Raw genomic sequence first — 13878 nt, 5'->3', positions numbered from 1 at the left:
TCCTTTTTCTCTATAGGAGTTTTGGGTTTTTCTTTCTCTACTTATATAAACTTTTAACATATTTGGGATGTTAACTTTATTGTGATACAGGTTGCAGATATTTTCCCGTTTGTCATTTGCATTTTACTTCATTTATTTTTTTGTTTATTTTTTTGCAATGTATTAAAAAAATATTTTACCATCTGTTCTTTAAATTGTTCCCCACATCATCTCCCCATTCTACCCTTCTGACTTCAATCATCACTGGCAAAGGGATATTTTTTAAATGTTGAGTTTTAGAAAAGTCAGGGAAGTTTCATTTTTCCAGGAGCTCTGATTGCCTTTAGGAGAGGGGTGTTTTGTGTCCAAAATCTCCAGGTCTAGGAAGAAACCTACTTTCTCATGAATATTTGGGAGGGAACTTCAGACAACCCAAGTTGCTGGAATTGTTTGCATTGTGGAAAGAACAGTGGCCTGATGCCAGAAGTTTTGGTTTGAATCAGGTTTTGTCTCTTATTGGTTTGTGTGACTTGGGTAATCCAACTTATCATCATTGAGACTTGTTTCACTTCCCTCATAAGGTGACGTCAATTAAAGTGATAAAAGACGTAACAGCACCTTATATCTGGTTAGCCTTGACTGTTCAGTGGTTGAAAGTGTATTAAGCCCCTTTTCCACAATATGGGAGGAGGAATTTTTACTCTTTCCTTTCCTAGTTGTTGTTTTCTCTGTTTTTTGAGGGCAACCATTTAATTGCTCCTTCCTATATGCCTGTGGTTCTTTCTAGCAAGTTAAGTTACTGTCATCTTATTTTGAATGAAGCCCTTTAGTTTCCATTAGTTCTCAGTTCTCCCGTGGAATACCACCTACAGTTGCTGGGCCTTAATATTTCATATTTGTGTTACAAGTACCTTGGGTTACTTAGGAATGCCTCCATGCCATCGATGCTATGAGGCCATTGATGGGAGATCTGATGGTCCCATTGTATAATATAAGCTTTTCCTCTAACTCTTAGATATTGTGCCTGAGATTGTCTGATTGGCCAGTTTTTGCCTTCAGTTTTAATATGGGACATGTAAGTAATAAAAATGGTAAAACAGAAAGCAAATATTCTTGGGGCTCCTTTGCAATGTGTGACTGAGTCCACCTGTCCTGTGTATATGTGGTCAGTACTGTTAGCTCTGCACCTGAAGTATGTCCCCCATCCAACCACTTCTTCCCATTGCCACTGCCCCCCACCCCATGTCCAAGCCATCAATGTCTCCTGCCTGTATCGCTGCAAGAGCTTCCTAACTCTGTTCACCTCTTGCTCACCTGCACCCCGACACCCTCCAGAAGCTGACACCAATATACCGCTGCTTGATTAGAAACAACTCAATGTCTTCTCATTGCACTCAGAAAGAAATCTAAACTCCTTATTGCACTTGCAAGGACTTGTGTCATCTGATGTACCTCTCTGACCCCCTGAGCTTCCAATCTCCAACTTGCTTGGTGTCTCTCGGCATCTAGTCCTTTCCATCCATCAAATAGCCAAGCTCGTTTCTGCTTTAGGGTCTATGCACAGTTAGAAAATTTTGCTCTGCCTGAGCTGTCCCTCACAAAGCATATACTCTTATCACCAACTCCATCTTTTTTCTGATTGTGCTCAAATGTCAGCATCTCAGAGAGGATTTTCCTGGCCAGACTGTCAAAAGCAACTCCCTGATTCCAGTCACTCTACTGTATCACTCAGTTTTATTTTCTTCGTTGAACTTATATCTGGCATCTTATTTAAATATGGCGGCTTGTTCTGGGCTGTATCCCCAGCACCTAAGCTGTGCAGAGAGTGTCATAGATGCATAACAAACCATTGTTAAATGAATGAATGAATGAATGAAAAGTGCACCTGTGTCCATGGTGTGGACGCACCTGGACAATCAGCACCAGAGAAGGCACAGTAACACCTGACATCTCTGTTGAGTGGAGGGAGATCCCACCCATTGGCCTAATGGTCCATTGCGTTCCTTCTTGCCTTTGCGCTTATTGCTGTATCTGATCCTCCCCCTGTGAGCCCTCTGGAGCAGCGGATGGGCATTCCACTTCAGATGAGGACATTTTACTAAACCACTTGCTAAATGTTACACTGTGGCTGAGGCAGGCCACGAGCTGCTGCTCCCCACTTCCAGCGCAATGTTTTTTTTTATAAGTTCCTTCCTTCCTGTTCTGAACTGCAGGCAGAGAAACTGAAGATGAAAATAATGAGTGGTTTCTGCACAGCATACTACCTCAGGAGTTAAGTTTTCCAGAGGTTCAAAATGAAATTAAATGCAAAGACCAACTCCAAATTGAGATTGGAACAGCAAAGAAAGCAAAAGGCTCATTTCAAAGAAGGAGTATATATTTATTTATTTTTTACTGCCACAGCTAGAAGAGGGACGGAGATCTGCTTCCAAGAGTTGGCATAACAGCATTTGAAAAGGTCTTTCCTGGAGCTCTTTAGTTTCAGCGGGTGGGTTTTTACATGGCAATTGGGAGATGGGTGTGCATTGCTGTAGGCTCTTGGTTTTCTTTTACATAAGTCATTTAAAGTTAAATTTAGGGAGAATCAGGGCTTCTCGCGAGCTGTCTATTGTTTCTGCACCTTCAGCTCAGGGTAGAATAAAGGTGACAAGTAGCTGATGGAGACCGTTTCTCTGCTTTGAAAGGAAGGTGAGCAGCGTGCTGGTTTCCCAGGACAATGGACCCTGCTGGCCTCCCTTTAAAACACTCTTCTCAAGCCCAGTCATCCTTTGTTCTAAGCTTCCTGTTTCTGGCTTCCTCATAGCAGAACTAGTGAGAAAAAAAAAAATCAAAATCTTAAATCTGCGTCCGATATACTTATACACAATCAATATCTGGGAACAAAAATGGTAGAATTCAGTTAAACTGGTGGGTAAACACATGTCCTTGACATTGCCAGTTTAACTCCTGATTAAAAAAAAAAAATCCGCTTTTGCCACTGTAGATGGTGGAGTTGAAGACAGCATTTTATGTGCACTTTATCATTTTATGATCTTCTTTTTAAAATGTTTATCTCAATAGCCTTTGGAGCTGGAAACAAAATCACTGATTCCTTCTCTACTCACACCCCCTCCTCAGGAGATATCTTCAGCTTCCGGGTTTATTTTTTAATAAAATATTGAATGCCATTTTCTCTAATTATTTCTTATTGAATGTACTCCTTAAGTCCCCTTTTTACAAATCAAAAGAATAAAACCGACCGTGTAATAGGACAATAGTTCTATCACTACTGATAATTATACATTTTGTTCCCATTGTAATTGCCCTGGTTTGAACTGTGCTTATTTTAGCAGAAAGCGTTCATTATTTTATCAACAACTGGCAGACCCCGCTGGTATTTACTGACTTTTCTTTAACCAAAACAAGGATTATAGCTCCTATCCGTGGCTCAGCTGCTAAATCTTTGCTAAGAAATTTGGGAGACCCTTTTGAATGAAACACTGTACAAAGCTTTAAGCACTCTTTGCAACTGAGTTGTATTAAATGATAGACAAAAAAAGCCCTCTGAAGAATTGGTGCTTAATTACAACTTAATTAGCATAATTATGCATGCTAATAGCATCTCAAATGAATAGCAGTTGTCAGGAGGTTGGGACCATCTGTAAGAATGTCGGATTAATACATCATTTTTTATTTCTAACAACGCTGTAACTCTTTCCCTGAAAGTGATTTTCATTAATCAAGTTCATTTTTATTATATAGAAAATTTGGCATTTTTCATTATGGGCCATTATCTGTTTCCCCATGCAGCCCTAATACAACACTAATGAGCCCCCGTGTGGCTGGTCCACACTGACAATGGTGGTACAGGTGTATTATTATAATTGTTACAAACAGCACATTGTACCTCTGGAGGAGCGGAGTTCTAATCTCCCTGCACCCGCCTTTCCACTTGGTACCTCCCCAGGGCCTAGTACAATTTTCAGAGCTTTATGAAAAACATACATGTTTGTGGTTACAAAGAAGCTATTTAAAGAGAAAGAGGCCCGTGATTACCTGTGGGCCAGGATGCTGTTTTGCTGAGAATCCCTTTTGTGGAAACAGAAAGCTTGGGAGGCAAAGAGGAGCCAGCCAGCCCCACTCTGGGGAGGAGGGAGGCGGTGGCTTGGAGGCCTGGGCTTTTGCTAGAGAATGGTTCCTGTTCCTTCAGCATCACTCACTGCTAAACACGGCCATAAAACCACAGGGGGGGACATGTGTCTTCATGGTTCTTAGCCCCAAGAAGCACCCCAAATGGCAGTGTGGAAATTCACATCTGGATCTAATGCACACATGCTACAGCAGGCCCTGGAAATATCTAAAGTCTGCCTCGTCTCCAAGCTGCCTTTTACTTTTAACTGGTTTTTGATTGTTTTGAGGGTTTATCCATGCTCCACCTCCGCCCGTCAAAAAACAAAAACAAAAACAGAACCTCTGCTGGCCCTCTCCCCATACACATCCACACAAGCTCTTTCTATTTTGTTATTTTCAGGGGGGCCTTATCTATCCCTGCACCCACACCCCAGACTGAAGCTCTGGTTGATGCACAGCGCTCCCTGCAGAGGGGCGGGAGGGTTCTTCAGTGCTCTGCACCCATTTCCAAGCTCAAGGGGAAGTGTCAGCCTCATCCACTTCCTCCAAATCCAAAGCAAAATGGCTACAGCTTTATTACAAAGCTCAGTTCTGGGGGTCGAAAGACAAGCCGCTGGTCCCCAAAAAGAGCTCGACTGTCCAGAGGTAAAGAAAGACCCCTCTCCTTAGCGTCACAAACTACATGGGGGCTGGGCGGGGACTCGATGTGGGGCCAGTCATGTGTGTTTATACATTGTACCCTCAGATGGGAAACACGGGGATGCCGCCTTGGTGTGGTCAGAGAGGACGGGGCATGCTGCGGGCATCTCCCCAACTCAGGATCCATGGAGAAGGCGAACCTCTCAGACACTGCGCTGTCACACATGCAGGGAGCGCGCTCTGTGAACCGTGACATTCTTATACCAAAACAGGACTGGTCGTTGATGTGTTTTTTTGTGTGATTTGCTATGTCCGGCAACCCTGCTCTAGAGCCTGACTGCCTGGCTTTGAACACTGGCCCTGCCTTTACAAGTTATGTGACTCGGGGCGGCTTACTGAACCTCCCTGTGCCTTGTCACCCCTGTAAAATAAAGCCAGTGCTACTGACTTCGGAAGGTTGTTGGGAGGATTAAATGATTTTTAAAAGGTTAAGCACCTAGAACAACATCTGGCAATAAGCGCTCACAAAGTGACGCCTAGCAATATTGACTCTTGGGAGCTGGGGGCCAGTTGGTGGCCTCTGTTTCGTTGCCAAGTTTGTCACATTTCTGATCGCCTTGTTTGTCTATATATCTATACTGTTACACCCTGAATGTTTTTAAAACCAAAAGGTTTCACAAACCTTTGAGGCTGCCTGATGTTTGTTGAGGTCCCCAAATCAGGTACGTGATGCCACTTGCAGTTTAAGTGTAGAACACAGAGGCAGCTGCTGCAGGCTGGGGCCAGTGGGGGCAGAGGCCATGCAGAGTGGTGGCTGTGGAGCTCAGGGGTGTCTCAGTCCCCTAGCTTCCCAACTACTAGCACTGGGATCTTCCACAGGCTCTTTGAGGTGACTCGTGTCCTCACAGAAGAATGGAGTTATTCATGTCCCTGCCTCACAGGGCTGCTGGGAAGCCCACCTGAGATATTGCGGATTGCTCAGAGCAGTGCCTGTAGTGTAGACAGACCCCCCAGGCTGGCGGGGAATAGCCATGGGCCTGGAGATCTGTTCCACGTCTGCGTCTGCTGTATACACCCACCATGTGACTCTTAACAAGTCACTCAGCCTCTGTGCCTTGGTTTCCTCCCTGTTAACGTGGGTAATGTTAGTACTGACGCCAGCGGGTGGTGATCAGATATGCTATTGTATGCAGAACACTTAGGACTCTGCCTGGCCCTCATTAATCCTCAGTGTAGGCTCCTGTGATTCCAGCCGCTGCAATTCCTGATCTCCTGCAGACGCATCCCTTGAAGGTTCCCGGCCAGAGTGAATCTCTGGGCAGGGCGTCTGTGCAGAGCTTGCCTGGCGTGCAGTGAGCGGCCCCTGGGAGCTGCACTGTGGCCATGACAGCTCCAATCAGCCCAGAACAAAAGCGCGCGAGGCCATCCCGCCTACAGCCTTTGCTGGGCGGACATGGGGTTCGTCGGAAGGTCACTGGCTGTCTGCTCTTGTTGTTTTTGTTGTTTATGGGATGGCTTGCTTTGTGCTCAGGTACACGCAGACACACACACACACACACACACACACACACACACACACACAGCCACAGGCCTACTGTCTGCTCTTTGCCCCTTTGTACCTGCAGGGTGACCTTGAAGAACACAGACGTGACCTACAGGAAGACACCTCCCTCCATACTCATGAAGGAAGAGTTCTCATATCTTCCTATGAAAGGAGTTAAGAGTAAAACCCATCGAAAAAACTATGAGACCTTTATTAAGTGCTTGCTGTTCACTCCATCATCTGTCTAGGCAGCCGTGGGTTTTTTCGGCAGACATTTAATGACTGGTGTTTCTCTGCAGAGGGAGGCAGGTGCATCCGCTGGGGCTCTGAGGAGGATGGGGGTTTGGTCCTCAGTGGAGCTTTGGACCTGGTGGAGGAGAGAGTACAGGAGTGCTATGGAAGAAGGAGGGAAGGTCAGGGGGCGGGCGGGGAGGGGGGCGCTGGAGGAAGCTGGGGAGAGAAGCCAGGCTGAAGGGGAGGACATGGAGACAGAAGTTTCTAGAGGCACTGCAATTACTGGGCTGCCTTCAAATCTAGCCTCTGATTTTTAAATGCCATCATGCACAAGCCAGCATGTCTCCTGCTAGGGGTTTTTCCTCCAGACCTGTACACGGGGCTATTCGCTCAGTGTGGATTTTGAGAAACAAAAGACTAGAAAGAACCTGGACGTTCATTAATAAAAGAATGGTAAATAAATGATTGTACATTGAAACAATGGGATATTATGAACTTGTGAAATAAGAATAAAGTGGATCGCTATACAGTGATGTGGAAAGATCTCAACAGTCTTTTGTTGAGTGAAAAATACCGAAGGCGATAGAATGAGTTTGAAATGTTCCCCTTGGTGGCAAGAAAATGGAGATGTACATATAGCTCGGGCCTGGGTTCAGGAGTTTGATGGAGACTTCATTTCTTTGTATATGCTATTATGTTTTTACTTTCCCACGTGTGCACATTAATTTTTTGGTTGAAGAAAGAGAATGGAAAAAGGAATCCCTCCTCTTCAGGGAGGCACAAAGGAGGCTGCAGGCCTGGGGGCTGGAGGTACATTTATAGACCAACTCCCTTCTCGAAGATTCTTTAACTTGTCAAATCCTGTAGCTGGTAGAACCACCTCATTGCTGATTTCCCAGTACCGTTTTGCCCCATGGCAATGTTGACAGAGCTTCATTTGAATGAAATTTGCACTCGTCTGTCTTGTTCCTAGAACTGAAGCAGTTTGGGGTAGAAGAAAGTAGATTTCCTAAAAGGCCCATATCAATGAGAAGCTAGGGGCATCTCTTCTTAAGATTCCCTAATCAGAAGAAGTGCGCCGTTCACACTCAGCTTGTGTGAATAATCATCCTTCAGTGTGTTGCCGCCTCTCTGAGCTTGGATCCAGGCAGCACTGGATTCCCTCTTTGGAATTACCAGATGAAGACTGAACGACAGCTAGGAGTCCTGGCTCCCTCCCAGGGGGCTCAAGGTGTGTGCAGCTTGGCTTGAGGTACCTTCCCTCCCCAAGCCCTATTTCCTCATTTGTGAAAGGGGGTCCAGAGGGTGGGTGTGTGACTCCCCATCACTGCTGGGACCCTTCAGTTCTGATACCCCATAATTTTATGAAATTTAATGAAGGACTAGAGGAGATTTGCAAGAGAAAGTTCTTCTAGCCTGTGGATACCAAGATGCTGACACTTGCTGGTTTTATCTATCTGCCTAAACTATTTTTTGGGTTAAATATTTTGATATTAGAAAAACAACAACACTGAATTCAAACAGTGATTTTATGTTTTCTGCCTTCCCACTGTTGTTTTTGAACCTACCCCCACTGGTGTTCATGATCCACGTGGTTATACTTGCTGTGGAGACCCTGGCCCTCACCTTCCGGATCTGACCCTGGCCCCAAGTCACGCAGACAAGCATTAACCTCCTTCGGCATCAATGACCGCATTCTACTTTTCCCACAATGCTTTCTCGCCCCCTGTCACCAGATCTCCAAAGGTTATGGTCTTCTAGTTCCAAAGCCAAAGTGGTTTCTATCTGGTGTTTCCTATATGCATATACTGTTACTTAGAAAAGAAAGAAAGAAGAAGGAAGGAAAGAAGGAAGGATGGAAGGAAAGGAGGCAGAAAGGGAGGAAGAGAGGAGGAGAAAGAAAGAGAGAGAGAGAAAGAAAGAAAGAAAGAAAGAAAGAAAGAAGGAAAGAAAGAATGGAAGGAAAGGAGGAAGAAAGGAAGGAAGAGAGGAGGAGAAAGAAAGAGAGAGAGAAAGAAAGAAAGAAAGGAAGGAAGAAAGAAAAAAAAGAGAGAATGAGGGAGAGAGATTGAGAGAGAGAGAGAGAGGAAGAAAGAAAGAAAGAAAGAAAGAAAGAAAGAAACTCTCCGAAAGGCTTAGAGATGGGGTGGGTGGGGCGTGGTGAGAGCTATTCATTAGAATTCCTATAGAGTAATCAAGTCTTTTCATTCCAAAGGGTGTTATTGCCTGGGAATTAATATTAGATCTGATTTTGAAATAAGCCTAATGATGATGACTTTTGTGGGGGGTGGAGGGAGTATATATATTTTTTGCTGTATCTGCATAAAGCCCTTTTCTCAGCTTGGCATATGGAAGTTAAAAATATGAGTTCTGCTCTTAAAATTCTTGTTGGCTTATTATTGAGCAGAAAAGGTAATTGCTCACAGGGACCACAGTTAGAGAGGCTAACTGAATACCCTCTGAAATGTTGCTTTTGAAATTGAATGCCCTCCCAGGGTTGGAAGGCCTCGGAAGCACTGGCTGGCTAGAGCTCTGGGGGCTTTCCCGGGAGGCCGACTGTGGATGTGGTGGAGTGGTCATCAGCTCGGCACATGTACTTGTCCACAGGCCTTCGTTTCTTTCTCGTCTTCCGAGCCACAGCACCACCTCTGGTATCTACTGCATCCCATAATTGTTCACAGAAGGGAGTTAACAGCACACACACAATATGGTGTTTTATCCTATATTTGTTAGCTCTTGCTGTGTAGCAAGTTACCCCAGAATGTAATGACAAGATAACAAACATCGATTATCTCAGTTTCTGTGGGTCAGGAGTGTGGGGATGGTTTTACTAGGTGGTTCTGACTTCAGATCTCTCTTGACCCTCATTTTCTTCCCTTTTTCTTTGCAGGCAATTTTCTCTGTTTGCAAGTCTTTTGATCTGCCTCCCTTTATCAACCTCCTACCCATCTAACAAAACTCTGATTAAATAACCCATCCTTGTTTATTTTGTTCTCCTCCCTCTCTCTAGAAATTGGCTTCTACCTTTAGGCTTCCATGACATTTGGACATCCTTCTATTAAAATGAGATTCTCTAATTTTTTTAATGTTTGTGTGCATGATGTCCAGACCTGAATTACAGTAATACCTTGGTTTGTGAGCATAATTCGTTCCGGAAACAAGCTACTCGTATTGCAAGACATCGCTCATTTACCACATTAAAATGTATTAGAAATGTTTGCTCGTCTTGTGGAACACTTGCAAACCACGTTACTCGCAATCCAAGGTTTTACTGTCTATAATAGGACAGACAATAGCCACATGTGGCTACTTAAACATAAATTTAAATTAATTAAAATTAAATAAAGTTAATACATTCAGGTCCTCAATCACACAAGCCACATTTCAAGTGCTTACTAGCCATATTTGGCTGGTGGCTATTGTATTGGATGGTGTAGGTAGAGAACCTTTCCATTATCATAGAAAGTTCTGTTAAATGGCGCTAGCCTAGTGTTAGCTCTTTCAAATCTGGTGTCCTGTCCTCTTCATCCAAAAAAAAAAAACTTAAAAAAAATTTTTTTTTTTTTTTTTATGGTCTAAAGTAGCAAGTATTTGACCTGTGCACCTCTGTATTGCCTGGGTCTGACATAGTGTCTGGTTGAATAAACTGGGAAAGTGGTTTCTGGAGGGTCTCAGAAACTTATTTGACATATTTTGAGTTCCCATTCTATGTCAAACACTGAATGTCTGGTTGCTGGGAGTGAAGAGATAGTGTGGTAGTCAGTATTAACTGATTAGCTCAATCTCTATTTGCAACTTCCTTCTTCCGTGTCATCTTCCAGCCAGAAAAGGCAATACCCCACAATGGCCATTGGGAGATATAGGTGTAAGTCTGTTATGGAGCTCCTGGGAGTTCTTTTGCTTTCTAACACTGGTGTTGTCACAATGATCTTTTTTGCCACATTATAAAATCCTTCCCTTCTTCATGTCTACTGGAGTATAAGTGTGATGGATGGGGCTGCAGCAGCCATTCTGTGGCCATGAGGTGACAAGTGAACACACTGAAATGACCGAGCAAATGATAGAAAAAGGTGGGGCATAATGTGGAGCCTGTGCACCAGCCCTGGGCCACATTTCTCCAGGTTCCTTGTCATTGAGGAAAAAGTACATTCCTGTTTTTGAAGATATTATGGTTGGTTTTATGTTACTTGCACACAAATGCAATTTTAACAAACATAGATGGAATGAGTAGATTCCCCAAAGCCCAATGCTCAGGACCTTCAGCCCCTGGGAACACAGCACCTGCGGGCAATAACATTTCTGACCGTATCATCAGATGAAGAATTGGAGACTGGGTTTCCTGGAAGCACTGGAAGACAGTTCTCCTCGGTTTGGCTGACATGGTGCTTTACCTGGTTGTTCTACTCTCAGAACCTTCCAGAGGCTTCTGGAGGTGTCATCACTAGGGCTGTTTCCTGAAGGTACCACAGAGCACCTGAACCCATGCTGACCAATGGGACCTGTGAAACAGGCCATCAGCCAAAGGCCAGGCCAGCTCTACATGCTAGATAGTCCCTTTAGTCCAGTGCCACAGAGTCTAGAAATGAATGGAGAAGGTTCTGGAATGGCTTCGGAGTCTTTTGTCTTGCACATTTATCACATCTTGCTTTTGACTTAAAGCAGGCCAGAGAAAATACTTTATTCTGGCTAAATGCAGTGAAGTTTGTCAATGGGTGAGGCTTCCAGATGTAACATTGCTTTTATCTTCACCAGATCTCCTGTGCATTACATTTTAATGTGTCAATTAAGTATTTAAGTACACTGAAGGAATGGTGTAGTGCGCTTATCATCCAGGAGAATAAAAACACTTGTTGACATTGAATGAAAAGGGCAAACTGAGCCTTAACTGTCCAACTCCATTCCTAGCAATGCAGTCTTATTTGGCCTCTGGTTTGCAAGGCTTTGAACCTTTAATTGGCCCGTAACAGCAGAGTGACAGCAAGCGAGATTTCAATCAACATACTCATGATTTGCCAGTATTTTGAGCCATAAATTGCTAGCTAATAAATTTCCCATAGCTTCCTTTGTAAATGCCAGCTAAAGGCCTAAACATTCCGTGTAGATTTAATTACACATTTAGTGTTCCTGTAATTTCAAATTAATTACATGCCAAACAGATTTATGTTCTATGTACTTAATAAACCTCAGTAAGTGCCCTTTTAGCAATCAATTGGTATTTAGGACCCGGTTTGTTTTTTAAAAAATAATGGTTCACGTTGCTGGGTCTTGTTGTGCCTTCCATATGTTTGGGTGTTGATAGAATTAGAGGCACCAGATGTTGATACTGAAACGAAAGCAGAGTCACTGGTGGATAGCAAGGTTCGGGGGTGTGGGGTGAGGAAGGGGGATGAGCTCACACTTGGACGTCAGAAAGCCGAATCATCAGCTTCATCAGCAGCTTTGGGTTTTGGCGTTTGTCTCCGGCCGTGGTGTGGTGGATAGCAGATGCTGCACAGTGGGAGAAGAGATGCATTATGGGGGCGGGGCAGGGGGTGGGCAGTGTCCTCACTGTCCAGGTAGTTAGCTTCCCAGTGGTCGGCCCCTGGGGATTCCATTTTGTTATCTTGTTTTCTTCAGGTGCTGGTTCTTGTGGTGTTCTTTCTCAGGACAGCCTTCCTGGGAATCTGATTATATTGAATTGTACTGATTATATCAAGAATTGACTCAATGCCCAGCACAGTGGTCAATGTGTATGAGTCTTGTTTCAATGATTTCTGACTTCTGATTACCATCCTCTGTGGGAGAGGCATGAGGGTAGGGGGAAGCACTTGGGTTTAACAGATGAGGAGGCTGAAGTCCCCAGAAGTGAGACTACTTTCCGAGGTGACAGTGTGAGTAAATAGCAGAAGACACCAATGTCTGTTAGGTTTAACTAAATTTTTATCTTGAGATTGGTTTTTTTTTTTTTTAACCTCCTGTCTTAGTCTGCTCTGTTATAACAAATTACCATAGTCTGGTGGGGGATGGGGTGGGGGGGTGGTGCTTAAACAACAGACATTTATTTCTTACAGTTCTGGAGTCTGGACGTCTGAGATCAGGATGCCAGCATAGTTGGGTCCTGATGAGAGCCCTCCTCCTGGCTTGCAGATGGCCACCTTCTCACTGTGTGCTCATATGGTTGTGTGTGTGTGTGTGTGTGTGGGGGGGCGGGGAGAGTGGTAAGGGAGAAACAGAGGAGGAGGAGGGGGAGAGGGAGAGAGAGGAGGTTCTGTATGCCTCTCATATGAGGACACTAATCCCGTAACGAGGGCCCCATCCTCATGGCCTCCTCTAAACCTAATCACCTCCCAAAGGCCCCACCTCCAAATACCATCACATTGGAGGATCGGGGCTTCAACATATAAATTTTGGGGGCATGCAATTCAGTCCCTAGCACCTCTTAAAATGGCTGATGATAGCTCAGATTGGGAGCAAAACCCCAGAATTAATAACCTCTGGAATCTCTCAGACATCCTGCCAGCAAGCATTTCACTACGTGCTGCAGAGCCACCTCTCAGGGTGGAAATAGCCACCGCTTTTCCTAAGAGCCTTCAGGGTAAATCCTCCTTCCGAGCAGCACTGGAAGAGGCCGGCTCTGCCCTCTGTACGTGAAGATAAAAGTCGGTCGGCTGGGGAATGCAGAGGCAGGTCAGGGTGACGAGAAAAGGGCAGCAGTGAAATGAAAAAGCAGCTCCTGGGGGTGGGATGGAGAGTCTACATAAAACAGTAGCACACGTTCTCCCTCCGCGGTGCCAACGCCTGATTTCCCCTGTTGTCAGGGGTCGGGGAGGCCGGTTTACAAGCGCTGGATAAAGGATGCTGCGCAGTCACGAAAGATGTTCATTTTTGCTCTGGGTGAATTGTTCAGGCAGATCGCCCCGACCTGAGATACACACTCTGCCTCCTGCAGAAAACGCATCAGCCTTGGCTACTGTCTCTTGACTACCTCCCAGCCTCTCTGATGGCAAGTTCCAAGTTGAGCTGCTGTTACATAAAGGGAGAAACTTGCCATTTTTGCCTGTGTTCTCTCTTTATCTGGACACATCCCCGGGCCTGTGAAATTAAGCAGTGACATAGCATGTGGCTGTCATTATTGCTAGATAATTGGCCACGTACCCCGAGTGAAACAAAGGTGGTTACAGAACGGTGAAGTCAATTATCATTTATTAATGGCGGTTCCAGAGCATAGCAGAGCAATTTACAAATTGAATTTTTAAGTGGAACAGCTTTCTATTTATGTTTTTTTTTGTTTTTTGTTTTTTTTTTAAAGATTTTTATTGGGGAATTGGGGGGATGGGAACAGCGCTGGGGAATTGGGGGAAGGGGAACAGACAAGTTGCTGTCGTTTTGTTCTT

This window comes from Hipposideros armiger, unplaced genomic scaffold, assembly GCF_001890085.2.
Source record: "Hipposideros armiger isolate ML-2016 unplaced genomic scaffold, ASM189008v1 scaffold_19, whole genome shotgun sequence".
NCBI lineage: Eukaryota > Metazoa > Chordata > Mammalia > Chiroptera > Hipposideridae > Hipposideros > Hipposideros armiger.
Note: the sequence above shows the minus strand (reverse complement) of the source record.